The 8023-nt window shown below is 36.6% G+C and overlaps 1 pseudogene; it reads right to left on the reverse strand.

Moving 5' to 3' along the window:
• Nucleotides 1-7390: 7390 nt before the first annotated feature.
• Nucleotides 7391-7773, reverse strand: LOC116094853 (annotated as a pseudogene).
• Nucleotides 7774-8023: the final 250 nt, after the last annotated feature.

The raw sequence follows: 8023 nt of genomic DNA on the forward strand, positions 1-8023 counted from the left end.
AAGATTACTGCAATTTCCTAACTATAACTCCTATAAAATTACAATAAATATACGTAAGATGCTTTTAAAAGACAATGGTTTTGGGGGGGTTGTTTTTTTCAAGACAGGTTTTCTCTGTGTACCCCTGGCTGTCCTGGAACTCTCTCTAGACCAGGCTGGCCTCAAACTCAGAAATCTGCCTGACTCTGCCTCTTGAGTGCTGGAATTAAAGGCATGCACCACCAGGACCCGGCAATTCTGTGTCTTTTAACACCCAATATTGTCATTCCAAAATGGAGGAAAGAGCATTGTGAGAAAATACTTGTCTGAAACAGAAACAAAAACTAGCAGTGCAAACTCCAGATTCTATATCACCTTGCCTAATATCAACACTTTATGTCCTTGGTGTTTTCATTCATGGCTGAAGCTTGTCTTTAGATCCTTTTCATAATTTGGAATCTAATCTGGGTGTGACCTTGTCTGGAGAGCAACACTTCCTTCGCTCCATTGTTCAACAGCATTTTCTTTAAACATTTTATTTCCTTGAGCAGTGGATTTAGCACTATTATACTTCTTGGTACTCTTTCTCTTCTCAAAGTGTACTTTCTGCCTTTCTTTTTGTCTAGTTTATTCCTTTTTCCTGTAGATCTATATAAAACTGTCTATTAAAAACCACAAACCATCTCTAATACTAGGGTGTCTTGAAATCTACTCTGCCAAAGCAATTTATTCAAAACTCGCCAATTTAGCTTACAGTAGATTTTTAAAACAGGGACAAAAACCAATCATGTTCTTTGCCAAAATATTACAACAATGGTCTCTAGGCCATCTACTAATATTCTTTTCAAAAACCTCTTGAGCAGTCAAAATCTACATTACTCTCAGTACAACTTTCTTCCATACTAGTCATCCTATGGAATGGTCATGTTAGTATGGGTCATTAAATATTGCTTAAGGCTTCCAAGTGTTTTCCCAATCAGAAGTCAAGATTTTCCCAACAATCAGCATTGTCAGGCCTGTCACAGCAATACTTCATACCCTGATACCAACTCCTACCTTAGTTACTGTCCTGTTGCTGTGATGAGGCAACATAACCATAGAAATCCTTAGGAAAGAAAATAGTTAACTGCTAGCTTGTATATAGATTCAGAGGTTTAGTCCATTCTCATCTTGATGGGGATCCTGTTGGCGTGCAGGCAGTACTGAAGCAGTGGTTGAGAACAATATTCTGATCCATATGCAGAGGGAGGAGGGGTTGGGGACTGGGCTTGCCATGGAGTTTTAAAACCTCTAAGCATAAACCAGGGATCAGCTTCCTCCGAAAACACCATGCCTTCCAATCATTCTAATTCTTTCAAATAGTGACAATCCTTGGTGATTATGCATCCAAATATATGTCTATGGGGGCCATTCTTCACTCAAAATAATAGATAACATGGCAGTGCATTTCTTCCTTTTACTTTCATTTTTGAAACTGTGGCTTAGTTAAATTTCTCCCTTCCCTTTCCTCCAAAGTATCCCATACAACTTTCGCTACTCTGTTTCAAATTCATTGTCTCTTTCTTCATCAGATGTTATTGCATGCATATATGTATTTGTATACACATATCTAGTACACAACACAACCTGTTGGTTACATATGTGTATGAGTTCAGGGTTGACTGTTAAGTACTTGATAAGCAATTGGCATATTCTTCCCTTGGAAAGGCTTCCTCACCTACATCCAACTTTAAATAATTTCTATTGCTTATTGTGCAGGAGTGAGACATTTTTGGATTTTCCCTCACCAAATTTTGCGTGCTCATCGGTGTCCTCTTTGTTCAAGTCATGTTTGAATGGTCATGCTCATAAAAAATTATTGGTATAGTTTGGATATATTGTTAGAACACACAATCAGATTCAGTTTGTACATTAAAAGCAGTAGTTAAAAACTTGATTTTTCAAGCTTGTTGTGCTAAGAAAAAAAAACTTGAGTTATGTAATGTGGACAAATTTTTAAATGAAATACTTTTATAAATCTATAAGCCTTTACTCTAATATTAACAATCTATCCTATATTATATTCAAACACACAGATGTATATTTTGAAGAAATTAATTGGATTTTTGAACTCACATTGTGCTTGTAGTTATACCATTCTCCAGTATTTGTCAAGACGTGAAGTCTAAATATAAATAAAGTACATAAAGAAAGTCTCAAGATGAAAATAAGATCTTTAGTATAAATTCAATGTAGTTTTATAAATTGACTTACATTTCACAGGCATGAAATTACATAACTGATAGTACTCACATAAAATAAATAAATTTCAAGCCAAATCCTCTAAATCTAAATTGTACCATTAGAGTATCATTTTTATATCCTTCATATAGCAGTGTCCAATATTAAGTGTCCTTGAGAAAGGCTAATAATTCATCTCAATGAGGAAAAAGTATACCCTCTTCATAATCAGAAAATTATGAAAACTCTGAGTGGCTTGCAAATCTGAACTGGGAACTGCAGAAATCATTATAAGTATCATTTCAGCTGCATAGCACTGATTATCATATAACCGTTAGAGGTAAGCTCTTTCTTCCTTTCTATCTTCCTTCCTTCCTTCCTTTCTTTCTTTCCTTCTTTCTTTCTCTTTTTTCTTTTCTTCTCCATCCTTCCCTTTCTCCTATCATTGTTTCTTACTTTTTATTGCCTATTTTTGAGAAATTTTACACTGTGTTTTATGTACCTAACACTAGAGTTGAACTTACTATGAGTCTTAGGGTAACCTGAAACTTTTAATTCTTCTTTCTCTACCTCTCAATATTTTATATGATAGCTCTGCACCACTTTTCTACTTTATGTGGCTCCTATCCAAGACTTTATGCCTACTAGGCGAATACTCTATCACCTGAACTATATCTCAGCAATTGTACTAAATATCTTTTTTAGAAAGAATGAAGAAATGATAATTTCACTTTAATTGATATTTGATATTTAATTGATAAATGATATTTCACTTTAATAAAAGTGATGTAATGAATTATTTTTTATTGCCTTACATGTATAGGCTTTGGAAGATGTTTATCATTTAGTATTCTACATTATTGCACAAGATATATTCTATTACTGCAGATACCATGGTGTCTTTATCTTATTTTAGTTTATTTAGGTGTGTGCATGTGTGTCCACATGTGGTATTCCTATATTTGTATCTATGTCTGAGAAGTCTAGAGGCCTTGGATTCCCGTGAGCTGGGGGTGCCTTTGGAACATTATGTGAATGTTGTATAATGAACTGTAGACCTTAGGTGGTTTTCAAGTGTTCTTAGCCAGTCAGTCAGCACACTCAGTAGGCCAAATGATCATTTAAAATATACATTCATGGTTTAGGACACACACACACACACACACACACACACACACAGACAGACACAAGCACACATGAGACATAAATCCTGTCAGATATGGTAGATGGCAAGACTCTCATTATTTTATCTGCCGACTCATTCAATTCGTAATTCCTTTACTCTACAGAAGCTGTTTAGTTTCATGTAATATTCCTTGTCAACTTCTGATTTTACTTCATATGCCAATTTAGTCACATTTAGAAAGTCTTTCTTGCACCTATAACTTGAAATGTAGGACACATATATTTTCTTTAGAAATTTCAGAAAAATTACATTTTTAAGAAGTAGCTTTTGATCCATTTGCAAATAAGTTTTGTGCAGGATTAAGGAGTCAGAATGCAGCTTCATTTTTTTGCATGTTGACATACATGATTCTCAGCACTATCTGCAGTAGAGACTTTTTCTACATTGTATATTCTTGGTATCATTGTCAAGATTACATAGCTGTGGTTTAATGTACACATGCCTGTTTCCTCTATCCTGTTTTAGTGATCGACATGTCTATTTTATATGAATACAATACTAATCTTATTATTATCCTCTGTATGTAGTTCAAATCAGGTTCGGGTATTGTACCTCACAAAGTTGTGCTGTGTTCCAAACTGTTTTAGCTACTTTTGGCCTTTTAATTTACATAGCATTTTTAAAATGTATTTTCTGTGTCTGTACAGAAAAATCCTAGTATTTTGATTAACATAGTGTTGAATCTATAGGCTGCTTTTGATGTAACCATCATGTTCAAAATATTAATTCTGCCAAACTATGAATGTGAAAGCTTTGTATATTCTGATTTCTATACTTGTTTTATTTCTGTCAATGCTTTCAAGTTTTGATTGTATATGGCTTTCTTTCATTGTTTATGTTTATTCATAGGTACTTTATTTTCTCTGTGTGTGTGTGTTTATATGTGTGTTTGTGTGTTATTGTGAAAAGGACTGATTCGCATCCTTCTTTTTTTGACATTTCATCATTGATTTATAGAAAGAGATATATCTATTGTATATTATATTATATTATATCATATTGTTATATAATATACATATTACTGTTCCTTTATCACATTTATTTGCTTCAGGTAATTAAGACCCTGTAACCATCAACTTAGTATCCTCCAGTTCTATAGAAATGTTCTGCTGCAGATCTTTTCCAGAGGCTACAAGAGAAGAATATTTCTTTTATTATATATATATATATATATATATATATATATGTAATACATACATATATACATTTATGTTACATTTAAAATGTTCTCCCCTTTCCTGGCTTCCCCTCTGAAACAAAATCCTAGTCTCTCCCACCCTGTCCAGCTTCCTGGCACTGGCATTCCCCTACACTGGGTCATAGAGCCTTCTCACAGGACCAAAGACCTCTCCTCCCATTGATGACTGACTAGGTTATCCTCTGCCACATATGCTGCTGGAGCCATGAGTCTCACCATGTGTATTCTTTGGTTGGTGGTTTAGTCCCTGGGAGCTCTGAGGGTACTGGTTATTTCATTTTATTGTTCCTCAAATGGGGCTGCAAACCCCTTCAGCTCCTTGGGTCCTTTCTCTACCTACTTCATGGGGGACCTTGTGCTCAGTGCAATGGATGGGTGTGAGCCTCCATGTCTGTATTAGTTGGACACTGGCAGAGCCTCTCAGGAGACAGCTATATCAGGCTCCTGTCAGCCACCACTTGCTGGCATCCACAATAGTGTCTGTTTTTGGTGATTGTATATGGGAAAGATTCCCAGGTGGGGCAGTCTCTGGATTGTCCTTCCTTCAGTCACTGTGTCTCTGCAACTCCTTTCATGGGTATCTTGTTCCCCTTATAAGGTGGATCAAAGTATCCACACTTTGATCCTCCTCCTTCTTGAGTTTCTTGTGGTTTGTGGATTGTATCTTGGGAACTATGAACTTCTGGACTAATATCCACTTATCAGTGAGTGCATACAATGTATGTTCTTTTGTGATTGGATTCCCTCACTCAGGATGATATCCTCCAGATCCATTCATTTCCCTAAGAATTTCATAAATTCATTGTTTTTAATAGCTGAGTACTACTTCATGTTATAAATGTACATTTTCTGTATCTATTGCTTTGTTGAAACATCTTGGTTGTTTCCAGCTTCTGGCTCTTATAAACAAGGCTGCTATAAATATAGTGGAGCATGTGTTCTTATTAGGTTTTGGAGCATCTTCTGGGTATATGACCAGGGGTGGTATTGCTGGGTCCTCTGGTAGTACTATGTAAAATTTTCTGAGGAACCACCAAACTGATTTCCAGAGTGATTGTACTAGCTTGAAATCCCAACAGCAATGAAGAAGTGTTCCTTTTTCTCCACAACCTCATCAGCATCTTCTGTCACCTGAGTTTTTGATCCTAGCCATTCTGACTGGTGTGAGGTATAATATCAAGGTTGTTTTTATTTGAATTTCCCTGATGACAGAGGATTTGGACCATTTTCTTTGTTTCTCAGCCATTCAATATTCCTCAGTTGAGAATTCTTTGTTTAGGTCTGTATCCCACTTTTAATAGTGTTATTTGCTTCTCTGGAGTCTAACTTCTTGAGTTCTTTGTATACATTGGATATTAGCCCTCTATCAGATACAGAATTGGTAAAGATCTTTTCCCAATCTGTTGGTTACCATTTTGCCCTATTGACAGTGTCCCTTGCCTTAGCTTTGTAATTTTATGAGGTCTCATTTGTCAATTCTTGATCTTAGAGGATAAGGTATTGGTGTTCTGTTAGAAATATTTCCCCTGTGCCTATGTGCTCAAGGCTCTTCACCACTTACTTTTCTGTTAGTTTCAGTGTATCTGGTTTTATGTGGAGGTCCTTGATCCACTTGGACTTGAGCTTTGTACAAGGAGATAGGAATGGATCAAAACTTGAAGTTTTGAGTTAGGAGCTTTTTGCATTTTGCTTTTTCTTTGACTGTTGTGTCAATGTTTTCTATGGTGTCTTCTGGACCTGAGATTCTCTCTTCGATCTCTTGTATTCTATGGGTGATGCTTGCATCTATGTTTCCTGACTTTTTTTCTATGTTTCTATCTTCAGAGTTGTCTCCCTTTGTTATTTTTTTTATTGTTTTATTTCCATTTTTAGATTCTAGATGGTTTTGTTTAGTTCCTTCACCTCTTTGGTTTTGTTTTCCTGTAATTTTTAAAGGGATTTTTTTTTTGTTTCTTCTTTAAGGGCTTTTACTGGTTTACCTAAATTCTCCTGTATTAATTTTTATCATTCTTCTTTTCTTTTTTATTTCTTTTTTATTTTTTTGGTTTTTGTTTTGTTTTGATTTTTTGTTTTGTTTTTTTGTTTGTTTTTGTTTGTTTGTTTTGTTTTTTTTTGAGACAGGGATTCTCTGTGTAGCCCTGGCTGCCCTGGAACTCACTCTTGTAGATCAGGCTGGCCTCCAACTCAGAAATCTACCTGCCTCTGCCTCCCAAGTGCCGGGATTAAAGGCATGAGCCCACCACTGCCTGGCTTCTCATGTATTTCTTTAAGGGAGTTATTTATCTCCTTCTTAAAATTCTCTATCATCCATGAGATATGATTTTAAATCTGAATCTTGCTTTTCAGGTGTGTTGGGGTATCCAGGACTTGTGGTGAGAGTACTGGGTTCTGATGATGCCAAGTAGTCTTGGTTTCTTTTGGTAAGATTTTTTTGCCATCTTGTAAATCTCTTGGTGTTAGATGTTCTTGCTGTCTCTGGCAGGAGCTTATTCCTCCTGTGGGTCTGTAAGCCTGTGCCAGTACTCCTGTGAGAACAACTCTCTCTTGTCAAGAGGACTGTGGAATAACCCCACCTCCTGAGTCCAGGAAGGACCTTGTCCCAGCTGTTCTGGTGTTTCTATGGCCTGTGCCTCCTGGCTGGTCCAGCCTTAGACAGTCACCAGAGAGAAAATGGTGATCTCACCTGAGTCCCGGATCAGAGCACTCCCTGGAGACGAGCTCTCCACTGGCAGGAATGGTACAGAGGGAGAAGAATGTATGTACATGAGGAGTCTCCCAGTGTCCTTCCCACAGCCTGAGGGCAGTGCTTAGTATCTGGACTTTTTAGAGTAGTTTTTGGGAGACACCACCAGATCCGGCCTTAGCGGCTGCCCCACTTCAAGGTTTCTATGATGGCAACTATTTCTTGCTTGTCTTACATGGTACACTTGATCCTCTTGTTGTTTCCAGTGCCCAAATCAGTCATGATAGGTTTGTTTCTGAAGAAACAAAGGTCATATAGCTCACATATTTTGTTGAATTCAGGTATTTCTGTAATATCCACAAGATAAATAACTGAACAATTTTTAACTTTTTATTTATCTTCCTGATTTTGGGGTCCCAGTCAGGTCCAAAAACGAATGAAGACCACGTGGTCCTCCACCAAAAGGATGGCCTGACCTACCTGCCAACCTCCTGCATGGCCAGACATCACAAAATACTTCTTGTAAACACATGGTCCACCCACTGGTTTCTCCTCCCAACACTAGCGCCTCTGGCCCTGTCACATACTATATTTTTTTAGATTTTTATGTATTATTTTGTAACGAGCTAAAATTATCAGCTCTTAGACTTCTTTTTCTTTTCTTTTTTTGGGGATGTGTGTGTGGAATCTTTGGATCTCATATTTGATGAGTACTATTGTCTGTAAATATTAATATATTGATTTATTTTCCTGTTTA

The sequence above is a fragment of the Mastomys coucha genome, unplaced genomic scaffold (genome assembly GCF_008632895.1).
Source record: "Mastomys coucha isolate ucsf_1 unplaced genomic scaffold, UCSF_Mcou_1 pScaffold17, whole genome shotgun sequence".
NCBI classification, from domain to species: domain Eukaryota; kingdom Metazoa; phylum Chordata; class Mammalia; order Rodentia; family Muridae; genus Mastomys; species Mastomys coucha.